At 42.7% G+C, this 27,359-nt stretch overlaps 1 protein-coding gene across 2 annotated transcripts in view; it reads right to left on the bottom strand.

The window, feature by feature from the left end:
• The window catches only part of LOC126191239 (venom dipeptidyl peptidase 4-like), a 198,283-nt gene extending 171,884 nt beyond the window's left edge, over window positions 1-26,399 (bottom strand). For both annotated transcript variants that reach the window (XM_049932045.1, XM_049932046.1), the window contains exon 1: window positions 26,254-26,399. The gene's annotated coding sequence lies outside the window, so the exon portion shown is untranslated. The remainder of the gene's footprint in view (window positions 1-26,253) is intronic.
• Window positions 26,400-27,359: the final 960 nt, after the last annotated feature.

Below are 27,359 nucleotides of genomic sequence, written 5' to 3'. Positions count from 1 at the left end.
GCCTGCAGTAGACTAAATCAAGACCTTAGAAAAAAATACTTTCACAAACAAATTCGTAAAATACGAGGGCCGTTCAGAAAGTAACCTCCGGTTGATTTAAAAAAATACACCAAGTTAAATAAAAATATTTTAATATATACATCTTACAACTACATCTTTGCACTATTTTTCTACATAGTCTCCATAGCGATTGAGGCACTTATAGTATCTCTTCACAAGCTTTGAAATTCCTTCTGCATAAAAATCACCCGCTTGTGCCTGGAGCCAGCCTGTGACCGCATCTTTGAGCTCTTCGTCGTCATCAAACCGCTGTGACTCGAGCTATTTCTTCAAATGCATGAAGAGGTGATAATCACTTGGCGCCAGGTCTGGGCTGTAAGGTGGATGGTTGATAACGTCCCACTTGAAGGACTCAAGAAGGGCCGTTGTTCTGCGAGCAGAGTGAGGACGGGCGTTATCGTGCAAAAAAAACGATACCGGAAGTCAGCATACCACGGCGTTTGTTCTGTATAGCCCGTCGTAACTTTTTTATTGTTTCACAGTTCACGTCTTGATTAATGGTCGTACCACGTTCCATGAATTCAACCAACAACACCCCTTTGGCATCCCAAAACACCGTTGCCATCAGTTTTCTGGCAGAAAAATCTTGCGAGGCTTTTCTTGGTTTGGTAGGCGAATTTGAATGTGCCCACATCTTTGATTGTTCTTTTGTCTCAGGGTTCACGTACTTAATCCAGGTTTCGTCACCGGTCACGATTCTGTTTAACAATGGTTCTCCTTCGTCCTCATAACGTGGCAGAAAGTCTAATGCAGAGGCCACTCTTTGAGTTTTGTGGTGGTCGGTAAGAATTTTGGGCACCCATCGTGCACAGAACTTAGGGTTACCCAATCTTGCTGTCACTATCTCGTACAAGAGAGTCTTAGAAATCTGTGGAAAACCAGTAGACAACTCCGACATTGAGAAACGTCGATTTTCACGAACTTTTGCATCAACTGTCTGAACGAGTTCGTCAGTCACCAATGATGGTCTACCACTCCTCTCTTCATCACGAACGTTTTCTCGTCCACTTTCAAATAAACGTACCCATTCACGGACAACTCCTTCACTCATAACTCTTGGTCCGTACACGGCACAAAGCTCACGATGATGAATAGCTGCTGCAGAATATCCTTTGGCTGTAAAAAACCTTATGACAGCACGCACTTCACATTTGGCGGGGTTTTCTATTGCAGCACACATTTCAAACTGCCACAAAAACTAAACTAGCGCAGGTACAACGTTCACTCGACCACGGCTTGATGCCGACTGACCTGTTGAGTGCGTGAACGCACAGATGGCGTCGCTACTCCCCCCACAACCCGCACTGCGACCGATCGGAGGTTACTTTCTGAACCGCCCTCGTATAAAAAATAAATGTCAATGTATGGCAAGCAAGTATTTAACAGCGTGATAAATCACCTGATGTCACTGCTCGGGAGCTGGCTAGTGCACCAAACGCTTCCTTTTGCCGTCGCAACATATAACTAACGGTCTAATCAAAATGTTGCGATTATGTTAGGGACAAGTCCACTGCGTTTGTAAGTACGGAGGCGAGAACATATGCCCCTAGAAACAGAAGAAATCACCATCACCTAAACGTGTGAGTTCGGCGCCACACGTGGCAACCTTATTGAAATCAGCAGCAGTCCGCAAGTAACGTAAGGTGCCATTCGCATACGCTCTCCTGGTGGACTCCAGCAAACAAGCAGGATGCTTTCTCGCCTCTCTCAACCTCGGAGCGACCCACTCCCCCCCCCCCCACGCTCTTGCCTGCAGCCAACTCTCATCATTACGACGGGGCCCAACTTTTAGCTCCTTCCCTCCCCCCCTCCCGCCCCCAAAACACACACACACACAACCTCCGCGCCAGACCACGCCAGCATTCTTCTACAGCGGTAGCTTAGGTGACGAACCGATATGTGAGAGCTGCAATTTGACGAGTAGTAGAAATAACATCAACGACAAGTAATATAATATTGCGAGCGTCTTCTGAGACTTGTACTAGCGGAGCTTCGCATTTTTGTTAACCCACGACGTGTTAAAACTAGGAATGATGATATTTTTAAAAATATCGGGTACTGTATATCGATATTTATAAGAATGTAATTATCGGCTGTCAACATATCGTAGGAAAATATCTACATGTCGACAGAAGAATTATCGACGTACCTGGATACAAAAATTTCGGCTGCACATTGTAATTATACTACCGGTTTTAGAGCTGCATGTTTATGTACTGTTTTATTATAGGTATTCTGTACATCAAAAAGCTAGCAGCCTGTCTATGACCTTAGAGCAGGAACTGAAAGGAAAAAGATGCACGGTCACTGCTTTGCTAACAATGGTAACTGCGTGTAAGTGGCACAATAAAAGTTGTCCGATGGGTCAGTCGATCGTTTTTGTCACATATCGGATCTGTCTAGAGCATTTATGTCGACTTCCCTGTTTTTTTTTTTCTTTTTTTTCCATTTCTGACAACGCCAACGACCTAGTAGCTGTAGTGTCAAAATTGCGTGGTGAAGCTAAACGTTGGAGTTTCTGTTAGTAACGCCGAGCGCCGATTACGTCAGCGTTTCCCCTCACATGTCTCCGCGCACCGTAAAAACCATTCTTGTCATTTAATGTATTGTTCATCATTTTCAGCAACTGTTATTGAAGAATGCCGATGTGAAACAAAATCACACGTGTCGCGTTAAAAATTGTTTTTTAACATACTAGCTTCATACAGACAAAGAGAAAGACTGGATGTCACGAAAGCTCGAAAAGAAGTAATACTCCTTCACTTAGCGAAAGCAAAATTATGTTCTACTAGAATTTCAAAAGAACAACTTGAAATATTTATCTAAAATTGTGAAAAAATATAAAATGAAATAAATATATTGGCACTCGATATTGCCACGTTGTTATCGACATATCGGTATAATATGATCGCTGGTAATTATGGATATTACCTGGAAAAGTTTTCCATACATCGATATATTATCAACAGCCCTAATTAAGACGCTGCCTTAGACTAAAACTCTACTCCCAAGAATTTCAAACGCTGTTGTTCTCCGCGTAGCATGGGAAATATGAGCATAGGTAAGCCTATTTTTACCTATTTCTGTGCTTAAATTGTGTGTTTATTGCATTACATTTTTTTTTCAAGAGATTGCAGCTCAAAGGCTGTGATCAGGAGCTGTCGATGAATGAGACCAGCATTACTGTGGCAAACAATGAGTATTTAAGAATCACAACAAGGATGATTAGTCTAAAGTCATTCCTACTTCTATACGTTCCTACCTCCCAGGACCAAGCGAGTTAATGCTGCTATTAAAACTTCTCACTCGTGTTCAAAAGGAGCGGTGTTCGAAGCCCATTTATCATTCCACTTTTCCCCTGATTCCTTCATCTATTTAGCTAGTTCTTTTAGAGGTGAACAAGCGTTCCGCCCCTGATGATCTTAATATCGACAGGAGGCTGAAGCATGGTCTTCTTTCTCCATTCGCTGTGTTAGCTTGTTGTTCAGAAAATGGGAAAGAAAAAAAGGGAATGTAGTGGAATAGAAGTTTCGGAATGGAGTTAGAGAACAGTCGTACGTCCAAAGTCGACCTCTCGCGGTCCATCTACGTTGCTTTCCATAACCAGAATCAGCGAACTTAATGTCCCATTGACAGCGATGTCATTAGTTGAAAAGTCAGGGACTGGGTTTTCAGATAACTATGTGCGAGTGATGTAGATGAGATAATGTTGCCCAGTTTTTTCGTCTCAAATCATGGTGACAAAATGTTTCCCGCGCGATTAAAGCAATATGAGACCATTACAGATTTGTATTAATGTTGAAGATGTAGTGGCAGTGGAAAATGAGAGAGGATCGAAAGAGAATTCTCCTGCCTGCTTAAAATTAACTTCACTGTTGAAGTCCTTTCATTCTGTTTCTACTTTCTCATGAAGCCAGCCGCTGTGGCCGAGCGGTTCTAGGCCCTTCAGTCCGGAATCGCGCTGCTGCTACAGTCGCAGGTTCAAATCCTGCCTTGGGCATGGATGTGTGTGATGATGTCTTGAGATTAGTTAGGTTAAAGTAGTTCTAAGTCTAGGGTACTGATGACCTCAGATGTTAAGTCCCATAGTGCTTAGAGCCATTTCAACATTTTCTTTTCTTATCAAATATCCTTCTCTGCCAGGCAGATGAAGAATATTTTCTTTCCTCATCGGTAATTCCCCAAAACTAAACACATAGCACGCTTATAGTACATCTAGAAATTAGCGCTGAGATAGACCGTACGGTTTTCAAAACGTTGTAACACAGCCCGCAAAGAAACTCTTTGTTTCTACCGGTAAATTTCACAAATTTTGCATCAGTGCAGGTGATACCAGTGTTGCAAGACTGGAAGATTTATGTGGTAGTGTGGATTTGAGACGCAGTTTTCCTATTACAATTAAAATTCTTCTGCTTTGGAATTTAACAGTGGCATCTCCACGACATACTGTCATCGGTAAACTCGGTGATGTCTGTCGTTAAGTAATACGGCAATCCAGTGAAGTAGATCGCTTTTTCACGTATTTCCTGGAAGTCGATTACGATGCGGTGACGCGAGAAGAGTTTAACACGCACTTCTCTGATACGTCCAGTTTTCTGTTTTGTGTCATAACAGCGGCGTTATCTGTGGATCAGTTGAAAGTACCGTACAAACTGGACAATCAGACCGTGCGGCACGAAAATTTCGCTTTATTTGTCGTTTTTACAGAGAACCTTTCTGTTCTAGTAATTTTTAGTAGCATGAGACAAAACTGAAACCTGAACTTAATTAAAACGCTCATGACTTTATTGAAACTCTGTTTCCTCATAATTACTTTTTTTACGTAAACCTAATCAATAGCGTAACTTTCTATTATTTGGACGGAAACTTTGCTTCGTCACAAGACATATTTTTAAGTTCAGTGTCCCCTACGAGGCTAGCTTTCGTTCTCAGTCACTTCACGTCTTGTAACTTCTGCTCTTTTCCTTTCACTTAGACATTAGTCAACGCGCTCAACGAATTAAAAATGAGTAATTAAATTTAAGACAGTAATCATTCAAAATATGTCATGTTCTGTCTCTCAACCTCACGATCTACGGGCATCATTCGCGTTATGCCTACCATTGCGTCACTATTGTCCCAGAGATAATGCCAAAAATCATGCCACTTCTAAACATTAAAGCCTTTTCTTGGGATATGAAGCTGCATTTCGTGTATCGTTCAAATAAGAAAGTCAAAAGAAAAGAAGACTCTCACTCGATATACAGCGAGAGAAGAACAAAGAAAAATTACTGTGAAAACAGTTTTGCGCAACCTTCCAAATCAGGACTAACATTTATAACAAAGACATCTAACTTTTCTTGTGAATTTGTTTATATTTGTGCTGGGCAAAAGTATCTCATGTATGGTGACTGAATGCGTAAATTTTCATTATGTTCTGTTTACAGAGGATATGAAAACGTACCACTCAAAAAGTTTATTTCATTGAATGGGAACTGTTTAATGATTACACTGGCGAAACCACGAGCAGGCGAGTACGTTTTGGACGTCCACGCCTAACCACATAACGTGTAGGTCTCAGAGTTACCTGTTCTCTCAACCGCGATAGACGGCGATGTGTGGCACACCTGACGACGGAGTACCATGCTAATGGTGGCACAAGCGTCTCGGAGCACCTTGTTCTGTGCACGATAATGAACGTGGCGCTCGGCTGACTGCAGACGATCCCTTTTGTTATTCCCATGTTGCTCTAGCGACATCGTCAATTGTTTTTGCAGTGATCACGGGGTCATCGAGACTAGACTGTGGATCAATGAAAACGTATTACGTGGTCTAATGAATCACCTTTCTTGGATCACTTTTTTCTGTTACAATACACTGTCGTACGAGCACTGTGGCATATAATGATCATTCAAAAGCTATATTTCGGCTGCGAACCTCGCTGAAACTAAAATATTAGTATGCCCAGAATGTTCTTGATGTGAAAGTGATTTTTTTTGTTATTTATTGCCGAGCGGTTCTAGGCGCTACAGTCTGGAACCGCGCGACCACTACGGTCGCAGGTTCGAATCCTGCCTTGGGCATGGACGTGTGTGATCTCCTTAGGTTAGTTAGGTTTAAGTAGTTCTAAGTTCTAGGGGACTGATGACCTCAGAAGTTAAGTCCCATAGTGCTCAGAGCCATTTGAACCATTTGTTATTTATTGATTACTCTTGATTGGTGATTACCTTACAACTGGTAAAAAACACGTTTTGGACCTACGAAAATAAAAAAAGCACAAGAGGAGAGGCCTAGAAAAAACTAAAATGAAATATTTTGCTTAACAGGACGACGGTCCTACCTATGAACGCCCTTAGACAGTGTGTAATGCTGAGGGATTTATAATACAGATTACTGAAACACCTACCTTTTTCGTCCAGTCTGGCACCCTCTTGGTTACTCCTATTCGCGGTCTACATGAATTTGTGCCTAGAAGCCGTTTTGTATCGAACCAAGAGCTGTTAGGAGAGGGCCGGGGCATGTTGACGGGAGGTGCAAGATTAATAATCACCAATTTTAATTTCATTCTTTTGCGTAGCATCGACATACGGATGTTAATAAAGATCCACACTGCGAGACACTATAAACTCGCATAGTGAGCTGTCGCATTAGACAGTTGTGCACGATGTCTAACTCGTTATAATTTTCGAGTATTTATTTCAAGCAACTGCCCACAGGAAGACGACGTCCTATAAAACAAAAAGTTACAGAGCGCCAAGTGCAAGTGTTTCGACAAACTCAACTATGAAACAGATGTTGGTTGATAAGTAAGCGCACAATGTGGAACAAGTTTAAAATCACTAAGGAAAACTTTCAGATTAAGTGTAGGGCTAGGGTCCTGCACGTGCTTAAGTCGAAGGTGATCTTCCACCAGAAAACAGGATTAGAATAATGCTCATAGTTTGACAGACGAAAATTTATGTGTGATGTTCGTTAATCGAATGTTCAAATGTGTGTGAAATTTATGGGACTTAACTGCTAAGGTCATCAGTCCCTAAGCTTACACACTACTTAACCTAAATTATCCTAAGGACAAACACACACACCCATGCCCGAGGGAGGACTCGAACCTCCGCCGGGACCAGCCGCACAGTCCATGACTGCAGCGCCTTAGATGTTCGTTAATCACAACGTTAGTTAATAAACATGAACATGGTCCGTATTAGGCTGTAATGCTATGTTTATTTAATCGTGTGATTAGCTAATTTCGAATAAGCGTCATTGTCAAGCATATTCAAGTGGGTCGTAACAGTGGACGCATATTCAAAAAAGTGAAGAAATGTCGAATTTCACTAATAAGAGGTACAGGAAATTTAAATAACAGTGTTAAAGATGCTTCTCCTAAGTGTGAAGAACAATTTTCGACAAAAATTAGTTCATCGAAGAAGAAAACTATTGAAAGTATTGATGATGCTGTGTACAGTGCCAAAGGTGAGTTTTCCAGTGGATTTAGGTTAAATGACTTAGAAATACTTGTCCATATGATTAATGTTTCACGTGCATGTGGTAATTGTGGGTCAAAGGGCCTTAGACTGGATGATGACAGTTACGGAATTGGCATTGTAAGTTATATATATATATATATATATATATATATATATATATATATAGTGTAAAGTTTGTAAATGTTATGTTCAGTTCAAGATTTCTGCTTTACTTGGGAAGATATATGAGGCGCATACAAGCTTGTGTTACGCCATGAGATGTTTAGGTGTAGGTAGAGAATCCACAAATTTATTTTGTGGCCTGATGAACATGCCTGTGCCAGTGACTAGATTCAATAATTACAACAGAACATCCACAGTGCTCTTGAAGTTGTGTGCAAGGAGGACATCAGAGCAGCTGTTGAGGAATCTGTAGATATTCAGAATGAAGGGGTAGAAGGACACTGCGTAATGAAGGCAGAGATGCGTGTGTCTTGTGGTGGAAGCTGGATGAAGAGGGGCCTTACATCACTTCACGGTTTATCATCTGTCATTAGTGTGGACACAGGGAAAATCTTAGACTTCCAAGTAATGAGCAAATATTGCTCTCAGTGTGACGCAAGAACAACAATTATGGCAGTGAAGAAGAAAGTTGTCAGCAGAAACACAAGAAAGTGAGCAGCGAGAATTACCAGGGGTCAAGTGGTGGGATGGAAGAAACGGGGATGAAACTAATATTCCAAAGGTCAGTTGAACAATATGGTGTTCGATATGTGAAGTATCTCGGAGATTCCAGTGATTTTAAGACCGTTTAAGAGAGCAATCGTTATGGCTCACAAACGAAAATTTAAGAGTAGATCTCAGATTTTAGAAAAAAAATGAAAGGCAAGAAATGAGAAGACGTAAAGCCACTGGCAAGTGTTAACAGACTGACAGACAAGAAAATTCACATTTTACAGCCATCAGGGATAACTTAAATAGTCTGAAAACAATGCAACAAGCCATGTGAGCAATATTCTCTTCACAAACTTTCCACAGATGATAATCTTCAACATTTCCTTTGTGACATATCGCGGTGAAAATATCTTCGGGCAGAAGGCAGTGGAAAGTCGTAAACTCACAAACATGGTTTGCCACTTGCTGTTTTAGATGTTATGAAACAAACTTTCAGGTACCTAGCCAATCCTGAGCTGTTGAAAAAATGTATACGTGGGAAAACACAGAATACAATGAGACCTACAACCACATTATACGGATACGTTGTCCAAAAACAGTATATGTGCCCTTAGTTGTTTGAAGATAGCTGCATGTGATGCCTGTTTAGTGTTCAGTAGTGGAAATGTAGGTAGGATTAAGTGCCTGCTACGACTAGGCTTCCATCCAGTAGCGTTCACACTCAGAAGTATCGATGAAGTGCTATTGGACAAATATCAGGCAACAGAAGAAAAAATTCAAAAGTTGGCTACATAAAGAAGGCAGGGGAAGAGATTACTCCAGGAAGACGAGGAAAAGAATAAAGACTATGGATATGGACATGATTAGTCACTAGAGGTATAGCAAAATAGTCCAAAACTGAAACAAAAACTGTAAATGCGAATTACCGTAAACTGCGTTTTTTGTGCTATAGTGTACCTTTCCTCAGGAACTATAAAAGCAAACTTCCTGAAAATTGGCATAGTTTTTAAAAATTACTTACTGATTAATCCTGTGCAACACTTTTCCTCTATCTTTTCTCTGAGAAAAGTTCTCCTTTAAAATTTGAGAAAAATAGAGCAGTCCCGGGCAAAACAAAACTGAAAAATTAATTTCAAAGCAACTATGACCTCAAAAAATCTGTTCGAGACGTTCTGTTAGCCTCTTATGAAGATGTAAGCTGTGAAATTCCAGTTTTATTGCTTGATTAGTTAACGAGAAAAAGTACATTGTAGAAACAATGGTAATTAAAAATTAAAACCCTTATAAAATACACGTTGATACGCATTTGCAAACAAAAATTGCACATAATATCAGGCATTATGTTGTAAACAGTAATCTGAAGTTTTACTTTTTTAGCTGTAATATTTTTGGAGATACATACGTTGAAATACAAGAATGCATTTTGCCCTACGTCTGCATTAAGACAAGGGTTTATTTCTAAAGCTGCAGCTTTTGTGTCGACGTAGTTTCCCGTCTCTGGAAGAGCTGTCTACAATCGTTCCGCCAAGCAATCGACAGATCAACAGAGGTTATGTCCTGGGTATTACAGTATAGCTTCCTAGACGATGGAACTGCCATTTCGTATCAAGGAGACTATACTGGAGGATAGAAAAAAATGCTGTAAAACATTAAGTTGTACAGTAAAGTAGCAAAAACGTGCACATTATTTATGAAATTTACCGCACACTTAACACGTAACCCCCAACATGGAAACACTGTACTTGCGTGCGTACTTTGACTGCGAACGACCAGCGATAACAGTTATCCTTTTTCCATCTGCTTGAAGGAGACACGACGTAACGCAAATTCATATGCTCTGGAAGAGCTGTCTTCAATCGTTCTGCGAACCAGTCCACAGATTAACAGATTGGATACCCCAGATAGAACAGTGAAGCTTCCCAGATGATGAAACTCTATTTGGAATCAAGGAGACTGTGTTGTAGGATTGTAAAAAAATACGCTATGAAATATTAAGCTGTGCAAGGAAGCAACGAAAAAATGCACTCATTATTTAAAAAATTTACCTCACATTTAACACATAACTGCCAACAACGCAGCACTGTACTTGCGGGCGTACGTCGACTGACAGCGCCCAGCGACAACAGTTATTCTTTTCATCTGCTTGACGCAGACACGACGTAACGCAGATTCAGAAGCATGAAATGCTTGCTGCAGCTACGCACCGATAACAAAGGATTCACATACAACTGGCGGCCCAAGTGATGACAGGCGGAGCGTTCACAGCGCAAAGCACCAAACGCCAAGATATAGAACAATATGCTTTCTACCGCGAGTTACGTCCATTTCGACGGCAATATTTTAAAAAAATGTTGCGTAAAGAGCGATGTTCCACTACCTCCACAATGCTTTCCCCCAAAAATATGGATTTTATACCTTTATTTGTCGGTAGCGTGGTTACAGAGCAAATTATATACACAACGCACAGCAGAATTTAAGGATCACTTTTTCGAAATTCCGTTATTCCCACCCATTGCGACACTTAAATTTGAAATTTGGCTCAAAAGTGTGTGCAACCTTCCTCTGTAATGATGGAAAACCGTGGAACCCTGTGACGTCATCCTTGGGCTCGACGATACTTCAAACAGCAACGTATTTACACTTGCGAAAAAAGAGGACACTGCTCAGAAATTTATGTGACGTGTAAGGTGGGTTAATGACGTCACATTGGCACCAAATCTCACCACAACTCTGCCCAGTGCCATCGTGGAGGTGTCACACGATCAGAAGGTCGTCACACGACCACCACCCCCCGCCCTCCACCCCCCCCCCACCCCCGCCCCCGCCCCTTTATCCATATTTTACCCCTTCTTTTGACGCCTCTGCGGTGGAGGTCAGAACCGCGACGCCCAGCGTTGAAATCATTCGGTTTTCTTATGAATGGTCCAGAAAAACGTTTCAGACATACCGAAACTCAGAATCGGCACGAGAAGGTTGCAGGGAGTGGTACAAACGTCGTCAATTGAACCACCCCTTTCCATGCAGCATTGATTTCCACATATTTTGCGGTCGAAAACGACAGTTCGCAGCGCGCTGCGAAACAGTAAGACGTTCTTCACAACGATTGACACTGCTGACACCCTCTAGCGTTTCAAACTTTCTCCAAGGACATTATGGGCCTGCATCCAGATCGAATGCAAACGCGTCAGTTTGGGGTGCTGCGCAACTGCGATAACCTAACGTAACCTAATCTAACCTAACCTAACGTTTTGCTCTCTTGTATCGGAGGGAACTACTAGGGGTCGTTCAAAACCATTCGACGAAATCTGAACGTGATCCAAAGCTGTTAAGGGTGTTTATGTTTTTCGAAACTTCTATTTTGTGTTCTCCTGTGGCATGCAACATTGACACATGCATGAATAGATTCCTATGATCGACAAAACCATTGGTGAGACCTGAGTTTCTCCTGGCGTATACAACGACCGCCGATATTCACATCGTATTTTACGGAAATACGATCTGAAATGTGTTTTCCGACCTCCACCTAAAATTAGAGCACTTTTTGAGTTCCGTTAAGGATGATCTCGGATTGCGTAAGGCGGGTGTATATCGTATTCCTTGTAGCTGCGGCATGGCATATATTGGTCAAACTATCAGGACCATGGAGGACCGATGTACTGAGCATAAACGGCACACACGATTACAGCAGCCAAATAGATCTGCTAATGCCGAACATTGCTTGGATACTGGTCACCCCATGTTATATAATAACACCGAGATATTGGCATGCACGTCCAGCTATTGGGAGAGTGTTATTAGGGAGGCAGTTGAGATTAAATTAGCGAGCAACCTCGTTAACAGGGATGGAGGTTTCTGTTTAAACTCTGTTTGGAATCCGGCTCTCTCCCTTGTCGAAAAACAGAGGGACAGAGTCAATGCTATCTCACCAGCGAATTCATAGTCACACTATCGATAGCTCTGACTTTGGTCATCTTTGGTGGCACTAGTGTTCAGTGTGTGTGTTATCTTTCCTGCTTCAGTCCGAGAACCGAGGTTTTAAACTTGCATGTACGCCGCCTGTCCATTGCAGTTTGCCTTGAAAATAGCGGGGCGTTCTCACACCGAAATATCGGCGGTCGCTGAAAGTGTTATCTGGCTGAATTCCCGGAAGTTACTTGAAAACCATTGGTGTTATCCGAGCATCTTTATTATGAATTTTCAAAATGTACCTGTACGACAGAACCTGCGACGAGAATACCAGGAAGGAGCCTGAAGGCAGGCTATGCAGCTCCTCTTTCGCCGCTACCATGCTGCACTTGCGCCTGATAGTAAGCCATCCGAAATAGGAGAGTGTCAATGTTCTGCAAGTGCATAGAACGTGGAGAAGAAATTTAAATTTAGAAGTTTTCTGATAACATTGAAATTCTGTCACAGACAACATACTGCTAGAAAGAGGAGCTGAAAGGAAGGCAAAGTGTCCTAAAAAGAGATCATCATCATCATCATCATCATTTAAGACTGATTATGCCTTTCAGCGTTCAGTCTGGAGCATAGCCCCCCTTATACAGTTCCTCCATGATCCCCTATTCAGTGCTAACATTGGTGCCTCTTCTGATGCTAAACCTATTACTTCAAAATCATTCTTAACCGAATCCAGGTACCTTCTCCTCGGTCTGCCCTGACTCCTCCTACCCTCTACTGCTGAATCCATGAGTCTCTTTGGTAACCTTGCTTCTCCCATGCGTGTAACATGACCCCACCATCTAAGCCTGTTCGCCCTGACTGCTACATCTATAGAGTTCATTCCCAGTTTTTCTTTGATTTCCTCATTGTGGACACCCTCCTGCCATTGTTCCCATCTACTAGTACCTGCAATCATCCTAGCTACTTTCATATCCGTAACCTCAACCTTGTTGATAAGGTAACCTGAATCCACCCAGCTTTCGCTCCCATACATCAAAGTTGGTCGAAAGATTGAACGGTGCACAGATAACTTAGTCTTGGTACTGACTTCCTTCTTGCAGAAGAGAGTAGATCGTAGCTGAGCGCTCACTGCATTAGCTTTGCTACACCTCGCTTCCAGTTCTTTCACTATGTTGCCATCCTGTGAGAATATGCATCCTAAGTACTTGAAACCGTTCACCTGTTCTAACTTTGTTCCTCCTATTTGGCACTCAATCCGTTTATATTTCTTTCCCACTGACATTACTTTCGTTTTGGAGATGCTAATCTTCATACCATAGTCCTTACATTTCTGATCTAGCTCTGAAATATTACTTTGCAAACTTTCAATCGAATCTGTCATCACAACTAAGTCATCCGCATATGCAAGACTGCTTATTTTGTGTTCACATATCTTAATCTCACCCAGCCGGTCTATTGTTTTCAACATATGATCCATAAATAATATGAACAACAGTGGAGACAGGTTGCAGCCTTGTCTTACCCCTGAATCTACTCTGAACCATGAACTCAATTTACCGTCAACTCTAACTGCTGCCTGACTATCCATGTAAAGACCTTTAATTGCTTGCAAAAGTTTGCCTCCTATTCCATAATCTTGTAGAACAGACAATAACTTCCTCCTAGGAACCCGGTCATATGCCTTTTCTAGATCTATAAAGCATAGATACAATTCCCTGTTCCACTCATAACACTTCTCCATTATTTGCCGTAAGCTAAAGATCTGGTCCTGACAACCTCTAAGAGGCCTAAACCCACACTGATTTTCATCCAATTGGTCCTCAACTAATACTCGCACTTTCCTTTCAACAATACCTGAGAAGATTTTACCCACAACGCTGATTAAAGAGATACCTCTGTAGTTGTTACAATCTTTTCTGTTTCCATGTTTAAAGATTGGTGTGATTACTGCTTTTGTCCAGTCTGATGGAACCTGTCCCAACTCCCAGGCCATTTCAATTATCCTGTGTAGCCATTTAAGACCTGACATTCCACTGTATTTGATGAGTTCCGACTTAATTTCATCCACCCCAGCCGCTTTATTGCACTGCAATCGATTGACGATTTTTTCCACTTCCTCAAATGTGATCCTATTTCCATCATCATTCCTATCCCATTCTACTTCGAAATCTGAAACACTACCGATCGCATTTTCACCTACATTGAGCAACTCTTCAAAATATTCCCTCCGTCTGCCCAAGGCATCCACAGGATTCACCAGCAGTTTTTCTGACCTGTCCAAAATACTTGTCATTTCCTTCTTACCTCCCTTTCGAAGACTGCTAATTACACTCCAGAATGGTTTTCCAGCAGCTAGACCCATAGTCTCCAACCTGTTTCCAAAGTCTTCCCACGATTTCTTTTTGGATGCTGCAATTATCTGTTTGGTTTTGTTTCTTTCTTCAACATAACTTTCTCTGTCTACCTGGGTTCTGGTATGTAGCCATTTTTGATACGCCTTCTTTTTCCTTTTACAGGCTGCCTTGACTGTATCATTTCCACCAAGCTGTTTGCTTCATCCTACTTTTACACACTACTGTTCCAAGACATTCTTTAGCCACTTCTAGTACTGTGTCCCTGTACCTTGTCCATTCCTTTTCCAATTACTGTTATTGACTACATTCAACTATCTGGTACCTTTCTGAGATCGCTGTTATGTACTTGTGCCTGATTTCCTTATACTGAAGTTTCTCCACTCTTATCCTCCCACATATGGACCTGACCTCCTGCACTTTCGGCCTCACAATCCCAATTTCACTGCAGATTAAATAATGATCAGTGTCATTAAAGAATCCCCTGAATACACGTATGTCCCTCACAGCCTTCCTGAATTCCTGATCTGTTATTATATAGTCAATGACAGATCTGGTTCCCCTGCCTTCCCAAGTATACTGGTGAATGTTCTTGTGTTTAAAAAAGGAGTTTGTGATTACTAAGCCCATACTGGCACAGAAATCCAAGAGTTGTTTCCCGTTCCTGTTGGCCTCCATATCCTCTCCAAATTTACCCATAACCCTTTCATACCCTTCTGTTCGATTTCCAATCCTGGCGTTAAAATCACCCATGAGCAGAACACTGTCCTTGTCCTTTACTCTAACAACTACATCACTGAGTGCCTCATAAAATCTATCCATCTTATCTTGATCTGTCCCTTCACAATGCGAATATACTGACACAATCCTAATTTTCTTGCTAGAAACTGTCAAATCTATCCACATCAGTCGTTCGTTTACATACCTTATTGCAACTACGCTGGGTTCCATTTCTTTTCTGATGTAAAGCCCTACACTCCATTGTGCTATTCCTGCTTTGACTCCTGACGGGTAGACCTTGTATTCTCCCACTTCCTCTTCTTTCTCACCCCTTACCCGAATGTCACTAACGGCTAAAACGTCCAGCCCCATCTTACTTGCAGCCTCTGCCAGCTCTACGTTCTTCCCAGAGTAGCCCCCATTGATATTAATAGCTCCCCATCTTATTACCATTTGTTTGCCAAGTCGTATCTTAGGAGTCCCTGGTTTGTCAGTTTGAGGTGGGACTCCGTCACCTCCAAAGGTCCCAGGCATTTTGCTCTGATTGTTGTCAGCATCATATTTAAAGTACCAGGGAAGCAGGTTGCTAGCCTTACTTGCCCCGAGTCCCATTGGCTTTTACCCCTAACGGCTGAGGGACTAACCGGTGGATTTGGTAGTCTTTGCCGTATGAGCACAAAGGTGACCACGACTCAGAATATGTCCGAGATGCCCAGCCTTATTCCAAAGTAACTGGTATCCCGACTGTCGGGACCACTTACTTGGCCACTCATACGTTGCCCGTGGTTCATGAACTAGGACATGACTACAGGAACCCACACCATGAAGAGATTATAACACGAAAATCATCAAAAGTAAAACAAGGGTAATTAAATGTAGCTGAATGAAATCAAGCGAAGCTGAGGGAATTAGATTAGGAAACGAGACATTAAACGTAGTAGATGAGTTTTGTTAACTTGGCAGCGAAATGACGGACGACGACCGGTGTAGAGAGGATGTAAAACGCAGACTAGCAGTAACAAGAAAAGCATTTCCAAACAAGAGAAATTTGTTAACAACGAATATAAATTTAAGCGTTGGAAATCTTTCCTGAAAGTGTTTTGGGTCGTGTGCAACGGCCTCGCCGCAGTAGATACAGCGGTTCCCGTGATATCACCGAAGTTAAGCGCTGTCGGGCGTGGTCGGCACTTGGATGGGTGACCATCCAGGCCACCGTGCGCTGTTGCCATTTTTCGGGGGACACTCAGCCTCGTTATGCTAATTGAGGAACTACTCGACCGAATAGTAGCGGCTTCGCTCAAGAATACCATCATAACGACCGGGAGAGCGATATGATGACCCCACGCCCCTCCTATCCGCATCCTCCTCTGAGGATGACACGGCGGTCGGATGGTCGCAGCAGGCCACTCGTGGCCTGAAGACAGAGTGTTTTGGGTCGTAGCCTCGTACGGAAATGAAACCTGGAGGGTAAGAAGTTCAGACAAGAAGGGAATAGAAGCTTTTGAAATCTGGTGCTGCGGAAGAACGCTGCAGACCTCGAATCCAAATCGGAAAAAGATAAATTTGTGGCAATTGTCTAAAAGAAGGGATCGGTTGATAAGACATATCATGAGGCATCAAGGATTAGTCAGTTTGGTAAGCGAGGGAAGAGTGGGCTGTATAAATTGTAGAGGCATGCCTCGGCTGAATATAGTAGGCAGATTCAAACGGATTCAGTAGCTACGTAGAGATTAAGATCTTGCGCAGGACGGAGTAGTGTGGGAGAGATGCATCAAACCAGTCTTTGGGCTGAAAACCACCACAAGAAAGTCACTACACAAGTAAAGGACTGATTTGTTATCAGCTACGATGTGTGCTGTGCTTTCTCACATATCTTTTTTAGTGATTTGATGTGCCGCTTACATATTAAGATCCTGACTGCACGGTATGTACACCTGTCTAAGGATCAGTTAACAGTAAAAAAAAAAAAAAAAAAAAAAAAAAAAAAAACACAGTCGCTTTCACTAAGATAGTCTTTCTCACGCAGGGAGCTACAGCGATAGCTCATTTTATGCACAACTTGGCAGAAGTAAACCCCACAGCATTAATGTACGAAAGCACTAACAAGAATGCGGTGTCAGTACCTGGAATGGCATTGTCGATCACCACATAAAGCTACATGTGTGACTATCAACAATGGCTGGAGAAAGTTATTTGGGTGTCCTGCATGCCTGTTAATCGGAACGATTGTAAAACGTTAATCTGGTCCATCGTATGAGCATCTGGTACATATTTGACCGAGCTCTGTCTTCTGTTGCAAGGTGGGTCACCACATGGGCAATTCCTTTTCTTCAGAATGTATTGGCAGTGGAGGCCCTGCAACGTGGTCAGCCAGATATTCTTTGTGTGGGGTAATCTGAAATCCGTATTTAATACTAATATCTTTAAAGTCCGACGAAGCATACGACAAGCCTACGAAATTAGGCGAAGGGATCCAGACACGATGTATCGTTTTTAACAATTAAGTCTGCGACAAACCAGAGCTTGCTGGCACGCAATGGCCGTCATTCCGAGCACTATTTAATAAGCAACTGTGCAGCTTTAGGCATTGTGTTTCCCGTTTTCACTCTTGTATTGCATTCTTTTTGTTCCACTGATACATAAATCAGTGTCCGTATTTTGTGTTGTCACTGTTTTGTCTGCTCTGTAAAAGCAGTTCCAACAAGAACGAGGTCTTGTGACAGCGAGAGCGAGAGCACCAGCAGCAGCACAGTACTGTTTGTATAAAGCGTTTATTTTGCATTTTGTTTACGACCTTCCACTAAGGAAGGGATTCTATTTGTGTTTATCTGCTCTGCATAGTAACTAACAGTTCTTGATAAAACTTTACGTAGTTTTCGTGTTAGATTTCTTAGTGTTTTCTTGATCGTTTAGAACAGAAAGCGCCCTAAAACCGTCTTTGTTTGTTTCGCGGCCGTTAGCCACTAGTCACTTGAATCAGCAGTTGTCTTGTGACAGCCAGAGCGAGAGCACCAGCAGCAGCGAGTACTGTTTGTATAAAGCGTTTTTGTACTTATTTGCTGCGCTTAGCTTTTAAATAGTTTTTCTGGGAAAACCTAGCGTAGTTTTCGCGTCTCGTATTTCAGTGAGTGTTTCTTGATTATCAGAGTAGCTCATCAGAAGATTATCTTGGGAATTTGTCACCGTATAGGGTAGGGTAAACATAGTCATGTGTAGGGACTGTGGTTGTTGTGAGCGGACGCAAGGAGAATTGGCCACTCTTCGGGGGCAGGTGGAGGCTTTGTCTGTTAGGCTCATCGAGCTCGAGGCGCAGGCGTCGGCTCGTAGTGGCGTTGGGGCAACTGTGGTGAGACCTATGCCTACTTCGGTGGCCTTGGAATCACATGGAACCCCTGATGTCGCTGCGTCTTCCGGCAGTGAGCATCTTACCGGTCAGCCATCACTCCAGGGTGAATGGCGGACAGTGGTGGGCTCTCGCGTGCCTGGCCGAAAGGCGAAGGTGGGATCTGGCCGCGTGGCAGCTGCCTTACCCCTTTCCAACAGGTACGGGGTGCTTCCTAGTGGTGATGACATCGTTTCCGAGCCACCACAGGATGCCTCGCCTGTTGGGCCAGTGGCCGATTCTCCGGCAAGGTCCCGACAGTCACAGAGGGCGGGCCTATTAGTTATAGGGAGCTCCAACGTTAGGCGGGTTATGGAGCCCCTCAGGAAAATAGCGGGTAGGTCGGGGAAGAATGCCAGTGTGCACTCGGTGTGCTTGCCGGGGGGTCTCGTCCGTAATGTGGAGGAGGCCCTTCCGGCAGCTATTGAACGCACTGGGTGTGACCGGCTGCAGATAGTAGCACATGTCGGAACGAATGACGCCTGCCGCTTGGGTTCTGAGGCCATCCTTGGTTCCTTCCGGCGGCTGGCTGATTTGGTGAAGACAACCAGCATCGCACACGGAGTGCAAGCTGAGCTTAATATCTGCAGCATAGTGCCCAGAGTCGATCGCGGTCCTCTGGTTTGGAGCCGTGTGGAGGGTCTAAACCAGAGGCTCAGACGACTCTGCGACTATAATGGTTGCAAATTCATCGACCTCCGTTATTGGGTGGAGAACTGTAGGGCCCCCCTAGACAGGTCAGGCGTGCACTACACACCGGAAGCAGCTACTAGGGTAGCAGAGTACGTGTGGCGTGCACACGGGGGTTTTTTAGGTTAGAGGGACCCCCCCCCCCCCCCCTTGGGCGAAACGATAAAATACCTGACGGCTTACCAGAGAGGACATTATCATCGTTGATAAAGAACGTCCGTCCTCAGAGACCAAAAACAGGAAAGGTTAACGTAATATTGGTAAACTGCAGGAGTATCCAGGGCAAGGTTCCTGAATTAGTATCTCTTATTGAAGGAAATAGTGCGCATATAGTATTAGGAACGGAAAGTTGGTTAAAACCGGAAGTGAACAGTAACGAAATCCTAGACACAGAATGGAATATATACCCAAGGATAGGATAAACGCCAATGGTGGAGGAGTATTTATAGCAGTAAAGAATTCAATAATATCCAGTGAAGTTATGAGCGAATGCGAATGTGAAATAATCTGGGTTAAGCTAAGTATCAAAGGTGGGTCAGATATGATAGTCGGATGCTTCTATAGACCACCTGCATCAGCAACCGTAGTAGTTGAGCGCCTCAGAGAGAACCTGCAGAACGTCGTGAAGAAGTTTCGTGATCATACTATTGTAATAGGGGGAGACTTCAATCTACCAGGTATAGAATGGGATAGTCACACAATCAGAACTGGAGCCAGGGACAGAGACTCTTGTGACATTATCCTGACTGCCTTGTCCGAGAATTACTTCGAGCAGATAGTTAGAGAACCAACTCGTGAAGCTAACGTTTTAGACCTCATAGCAACAAATAGACCGGAACTTTTCGACTCCGTGAATGTAGAAGAGGGTATCAGTGATCATAAGTCAGTGGTTGCATCAATGACTACAAGTGTAATAAGAAATGCCAAGAAAGGAAGGAAAATATATTTGCTTAACAAGAGTGATAGGGCACAAATCGCAGAATATCTGAGTGACCACCATCAAACGTTCATTTCTGAGGAAGAGGATGTGGAACAAAAATGGAAAAAATTCAGAAACATCGTCCAGTACGCCTTAGATAAGTTCGTACCGACTAAGGTCCAAAGCGAGGGGAAAGATCCACCGTGGTATAACAATCATGTACGAAAGGTACTACGGAAACAAAGAAAGCTTCATCATAGGTTTAAGAGTAGTCGAATCATAGCTGATAAGGAAAAGCTGAACGAAGCGAAAAAGAGCGTAAAGAGAGCAATGAGAGAAGCATTCAACGAATTCGAACATAAAACATTGGCAAACAATCTAAACAAGAACCCTAAAAAGTTTTGGTCATATGTAAAATCGGTAAGCGGATCTAAATCCCCTATTCAGTCACTCGTTGACCACGATGGCACCGAAACAGAGGACGACCGAAGAAAGGCAGAAATACTGAATTCAGTGTTCCGAAACTGTTTCACTGCGGAAAATCGTAACACGGTCCCTGACTTCAGCCGTCGCACGGACGCCAAAATGGAAAATATTGAAATAAACGATATCGGAATTGAAAAACAACTGCTATCACTTAGTAGCGGAAAAGCATCCGGACCAGACGAGATACCCTTAAGATTCTACAGTGATTATGCTAAAGAACTTGCCCCCTTTCTATCAGCAATTTATCGTAGATCGCTGGAAGAACGTAAAGTACCTAGCGACTGGAAGAAAGCGCAGGTCGTTCCCATTTTCAAGAAGGGTCATAAATCAGATGCGAATAATTATAGGCCTATTTCGCTTACGTCAATCTGTTGTAGAATAATGGAACATGTTTTGTGTTCTCGTATTATGACGTTCTTAGATAATACAAATCTCCTTCATCATAACCAACATGGATTCCGCAAACAGAGATCATGTGAAACTCAGCTCGCCCTATTTGCCCAAGAAATTCACAGTGCCATAGACGCTGGCGAGCAGATTGATGCCGTATTCCTGGACTTCAGGAAGGCATTTGATACGGTTCCGCACTTACGTTTAATGAAAAAAATACGAGCTTACGGAATATCGGACCAGGTTTGTGATTGGATTCAGGATTTCCTAGAAGAAAGAACACAACATGTCATTCTTAACGGTTCAAAATCTGCAGATGTAGAGGTAATTTCGGGAGTACCGCAAGGAAGCGTGATAGGACCTTTATTGTTTACAATATACATAAATGACTTAGTTGACAACATCGGTAGCTCCGTGAGGCTATTTGCAGATGACACGGTTGTCTACAAGAAAGTAGCAACATCAGAAGACTCGTACGTACTCCAGGAAGACCTGCAGAGGATTAATGCATGGTGCGACAGCTGGCAGCTTTCCCTAAACGTAGATAAATGTAATATAATGCGCATACATAGGGGCAGAAATCCATTCCAGTACGATTATGCCATAGGTGGTAAATCATTGGAAGCGGTAACGACCGTAAAATACTTAGGAGTTACTATCCGGAGCGATCTGAAGTGGAATGATCACATAAAACAAATAGTGGGAAAAGCAGGCGCCAGGTTGAGATTCATAGGAAGAATTCTAAGAAAATGTGACTCATCGACGAAAGAAGTAGCTTACAAAACGCTTGTTCGTCCGATTCTTGAGTATTGCTCATCAGTATGGGACCCTTACCAGGTTGGATTAATAGAAGAGATAGACATGATCCAGCGAAAAGCAGCGCGATTCGTCATGGGGACATTTAGTCAGCGCGAGAGCGTTACGGAGATGCTGAACAAGCTCCAGTGGCGGACACTTCAAGAAAGGCGTTACGCAATACGGAGAGGTTTATTATCGAAATTGCGAGAGAGCACATTCCGGGAAGAGATGGGCAACATATTACTACCGCCCACATATATCTCGCGTAATGATCACAACGAAAAGATCCGAGAAATTAGAGCAAATACGGAGACTTACAAGCAGTCATTCTTCCCACGCACAATTCGTGAATGGAACAGGGAAGGGGGGATCAGATAGTGGTACAATAAGTACCCTCCGCCACACACCGTAAGGTGGCTCGCGGAGTATAGATGTAGATGTAGATGTAGGTGAGTAAAACAAAAAAGATACGCCATAAAAATATGCACACACAATAATAGAGTTCTTTGTCAATTTCTGTTTCTTCTTCCAAACTAACATCAGATTTGGTAACCCAGGTGCTTGTCTGGTAGCGCTTGACTCAGAGGTACGTCAGTTAGACTCCTGGTGGTGGATAAAATTTTCAGAGGCATTTTTGGACAGCAAGGGGAGGAGAGATGGTGGAGTAAAGTCACTGAACACCAGTCTTTGCTTCAGTGTCCTGGATTAAATTGCGAACCTTGCCGCAGTGTCTCATGAAGTGAGGACATGTGATGTTTTTGATCGAGCTGAGTCCGTCAGACTCGGCTCGACGGCCCACTCGAGAACAGTAGGCTACTTGTCGGCATCTGTTTCACCTTCTCCCTTCCGTTCGTCGATAACAACACAAACCTAACACTACACTTTACAAGCACTCAGCACAGTCACCCTCGCGTCACTAATACTCACTTGACATCTCAACACAGGTTGGAGGAACACAACGGCGATTCATCTCCATTAGGACCTTGTCTTGAATGGCGCTGCTAGATTGCTGCATCGCTCCCCTACGCTCATTCCCTGAGTATGAGACTATATCGACTTTTCTTTCAAATTATCCTCGATGCACAATAGCATTCGACGAAAATAAGAAAGAGAAATAGGGAGAAAATGGACGCATTATTTTCTCACATTCAACCGCACTGACTGTCACGCGAGACCGAATCCGTTTGTGTGATGGTCTCCTTGCGTTTAAGTTGCGTCACCCCAAAGAGTATTACAACCCTGACGAAGGCCACTTGTAACTGAAAGACTTACACATCAGTTTAAACATGACAACGTCTACATCGCAGACGAATTTTATGCAAAACCTCCCTCTGCCTCCAGCAGCCCTACAGGAACACTTAGCAATTCCCTTCGTATTTCTCGGTTGCCTGAAATTCGGTTCCATTGCCAATTCTTGACACAGGAAAATAAAACGAGAAATATTTTTTTTTTAAATAAAGTAATTTTGGGTATTAGTCCGCGTCATTAAAAAACACTGAAACAACTAAATTAGCGACATTTCGCTCGACTTGATGCGGTTCTCTTCAGGGCGGTTAACTGCTGGAAACTGGCGAGTGTCTTTCTCCACATGCTGTCTAATTCGGTTGTCTGGTGACTACCGTCGACTCATATCTGGGATATCATTGGATAATTTAAAGAGCGGTTGTTAGGAGAGAGATGGCTGTACGGCAGGCTGTTGCTCGTGCTACTCTGGTGGCTGACTGGAAGGCAACTCCAGCAGGAGCGGGTCGGCAGGTTATTTCTGTGCCATTCTAGTGAGTGACGGGTAGGCAACTCTCGCTTGTATTTGATAAGCAACAGCAAATCGGCAGCTTCTATCCAGCGGGCAGTGTTTTCCTGCAGCGACGAAGTTTCCTTGTGGCCGCTGTTTGTGCTGTTAAACCCGGGTCAAGTAATGTCGCTGATTGACGAGCACACGCGTTCCGCCTTGCTGCAATCGCTGCCAGCCAGATAACCGAAATCGGCAGTTTATAGAGCAAGACGTTCACGAGTTTTCAGCAGTTAACCACACTGGAGCCGGCCGCTGTGGCCGAGCGGTTCTAGGCGCTTCAGTCTGGAACCGCGGGACCGCTACGGTCGCAGGTTCGAATCCTGCTGCGGGCATAGATGTGTGTGATGTCCTTAGGTTAGGTAGGTTTAAGTAGTTCTAATTTCTAGGGGACTGATGACCTCAGATGTTAAGTCCCATAGTGCTCAGAGCCTTTTGAATTTTAACCCCTGAAGAGGGTGGCAGCAATTTAGTCGAAACTCCGGCAATTTCGTTGCTTTAGTGTTTTATAATGATGCTGCCTAACACCCAAAATTATTTTAATATTTGAAGCATTACTGCAGGCAAGGTCGCATTTAAATTTTTATTTTGAATTGATGACCGATTCCAATAGTACTTTGCTGTCGTCTCTGGATCTCACCTTTTTCAAAATCGTGCCTTATGTTTTGACAATGTTGAAAATAAAAATAGTTTGAAAATTCAAGTTCTACCAGCATGTAGATCACAACCCATCAACATCTCATTAATAAAAAGCTATTTACAATCACGTTGCCATGCAACTTTCGTCGATCACGTGCGACCACATACATGCTCGTCTGGAGTTGTTTGCAATATAATCTAATAGATCGCCCCTTGATCAGAATGTCTGCAATATGCAAAGTTATTTTATTCTAAATGGCGCTGGGTGTAGAATCCTACGAACTTATAATTTTTTTTTGTAGTTCAACGGATGACATTATGTATCTGTAAATCATTTATGGCTTACTGTGCACATTACGACAAGCGGAATGTACCCTCAATTTAATCTTCCTGTGCGCCGACAATGATTCTTCTCCAGTCTCAATGTGTTCTTCGCATATACAGCTGGAATAACCTAATGGGAATCTTTGCTTCCGATTAGTTAAATATCAGATAAACTAGTTTTTAATTTGTACCTTAAAATATAAGTTAAGGCTCAATTTATTTACATGCATAAAAAGTTTTAAATGGAGTAGGTAACGCAAGCGTCATTATAATAATGCAAGAATAAGACAATGAAAAATAGAAACAATGACTGCTTGATTCGTTCTGGCTGTGCCCCACCGCCAGCACAAACGGGGGCGTCGTGAAACCAATTGTAGGAGCGTTTCACATTTCTCGATCTTATGAAATTCGATTATATGGCCAATTATGACAAAATGAATATATGTTCTATCACTTTTTATATTTTTTGACGACATGTTCGTGAGCATTTCAAAACGCTGCAACTGGTTTGGACCAGCCAGTTGTCATCTATAGATGTCAACAGATAAAAAGAGGAGACAAAGAACCATTATAGAATCTACTAAATCTATCAGGTACCTACATAATGATCAGTGTTCTACGTATTATTGTGTGGATGGTTACTTGACTGATTCTATATTTCTATAACAGTTCTTTGTGTCCTCTTTTTATCTGTTAACAGTATGAAGGTGACCACAGGCTAGTCGAAATCGATAGTGACATTGTGAAATTCTCGCGTGCTTGCGTTGTAAAAATCCAAAAAGTAAAAGAATGTAAGCAATCAATTATTTAATCTCCAAGGACACCACGTCCATTTTTGTGAACAGCCTTATGTTTGGAAAGACAAAAGTTTGGATATCAGTGGGTGACACTATGCATCAAATTTTTTTTACTGATTTATAGCTCTCTGTGTCTTACACAATATCAGGAATGGTTCTAATATAGAACCCCATGGTGCACCATTAATGATTTCTCTCTAGTCGAAGAATGATCGCTTTGCACACCAATGAAACTGTCTGCGATGACTCTCTGTTTTCTATTAGTAAAATATCCAGTGAACCAGAAAAACTCATGTTAAATGATTGTAAATTTGCAGGCATAAAACGGTACATTAGGAGTAGGTAATGCCATTGTATACAGCAACCCTATATAACTATAATAAGACAGTGGAATTAACACGAAAACAACAGTAATTGTAGCTTAATCCCCCCTGGCGTTGTCCCACCCGCAACACCAATGGGAACGTCTGGAGCAACTAGCATTTCTCGTTTTGTCCAGTTCGTTTACAGTTCTAATAATAGAATTGTGGAAGGAATAAGCAATTTTGTCTGGATACCGCTGTGCATGAAATATTTTTACCAGCACCCTGTATTTTACGCTGATTGCAGTGGTCCTAAAATTGAACCCTGTGGAACACTGATTTGACACTAGTCAGAGGACGGTCACTATGCACTCCGATGAAACTGGCTACGATGAGTAGTCGTTAGGTGAACCAATTTTTAGATTAATACCATAAAATCTAAGTTAGGTGATAGAGCACTTCCAGGCATAAAAGTTGCCTGAAGTAGGTAACGTGAGCACCAGTGCAGTACAAGAACAGTTAAACATAGGAACGAATATCGTAAAGAGCAGTGACGGTAGAATAATATCTGATTACTGTGTCTCACCTGTGATATAACCGGGAACGGTGCGAATCCGCTAGCAAGAGCGTCTGGTTGGCTGGCGTGTGAGGGTGAGGCTGTGTCGCTAGGAAGAGGTGCGGCTGGGACGCCGCGCTGCAGTCTACTGGCCACTGGCTACTTGCTACTGGCGCTGCCCGCGGCCCGCTGCGTCCGCTGGGAGGAGGCGCTCAGAGCGCTCTCGACCCACGCGCTGACCTCCACACTTACCACCCCATGTACAACACGAGCATATGTAAGCAACCTACGGTAGTAGGTCGCCGGCAACAGTCTAGTATCAGTTAGGTCATTTTCGGGATTTCTGACCATAAGTAAACCCAGTGAATAAATTATAATGTCGTATCTCGCTTCGCTGACGTACGTCTTTCGTTTTAGTTCCGCACTTTTGCTCTTTGGTTGTCGACATTTTTTTACGTTATCTACTGACACGCAACCATCACGGAAACAGAAAATATGCTTATTGTAAACGGCTCTTTATTCGAGGGAAGTAATGTGTGTTATCGACAAGGAAACTCAAATTGTTTCCACACACACAAACACAGACACACACACACACACTCACACACACACAAAGACGCATCATGAAGGAATTATCCGAATGGGACGGAAATCGTTAGTTGACGTAAAAAAAAAAAAAAAAAAAAAAAAAGATTACAATTTCTTAAAAACTGTGAAACCTTCCCGTCTCCTCTATACCTCTTTTGTTATTGATAACCTTCCCTTTTTCCATAACCTATGAAACTTTTCCTTAGGATTTCTATCTCTTGCTTAATAATAACAAATGAAATCTTCCCTTTGAAATTTATTCTCTTTCTCTATCTTCGCATACATATTTAATTGCTGCTTATTAAAAGTGATTTTCTGATTATATCGACGAAACATAGAATGTGTCGACCGTGTGGCCCTCAGTCGTTATCTGCAATAACCCGAAACTGTTCCTTACCATTTTTACCGTTACTGGATCGCCATCTGACTGCTACATCGAACTGCGACATGAATATACTTACTCTGGTTTACTATACTCTATTAACTGCTGGGGGGCTATCATAATAAGTGGCTGTATTTATTACTAAAGCTTGCGTTACTCTTTAATA

Source organism: Schistocerca cancellata, chromosome 6 (assembly GCF_023864275.1).
Source record: "Schistocerca cancellata isolate TAMUIC-IGC-003103 chromosome 6, iqSchCanc2.1, whole genome shotgun sequence".
In the NCBI taxonomy this organism is placed as follows: Eukaryota; Metazoa; Arthropoda; class Insecta; order Orthoptera; family Acrididae; genus Schistocerca; species Schistocerca cancellata.
This window is presented reverse-complemented; position numbering and strand designations above follow the sequence as displayed.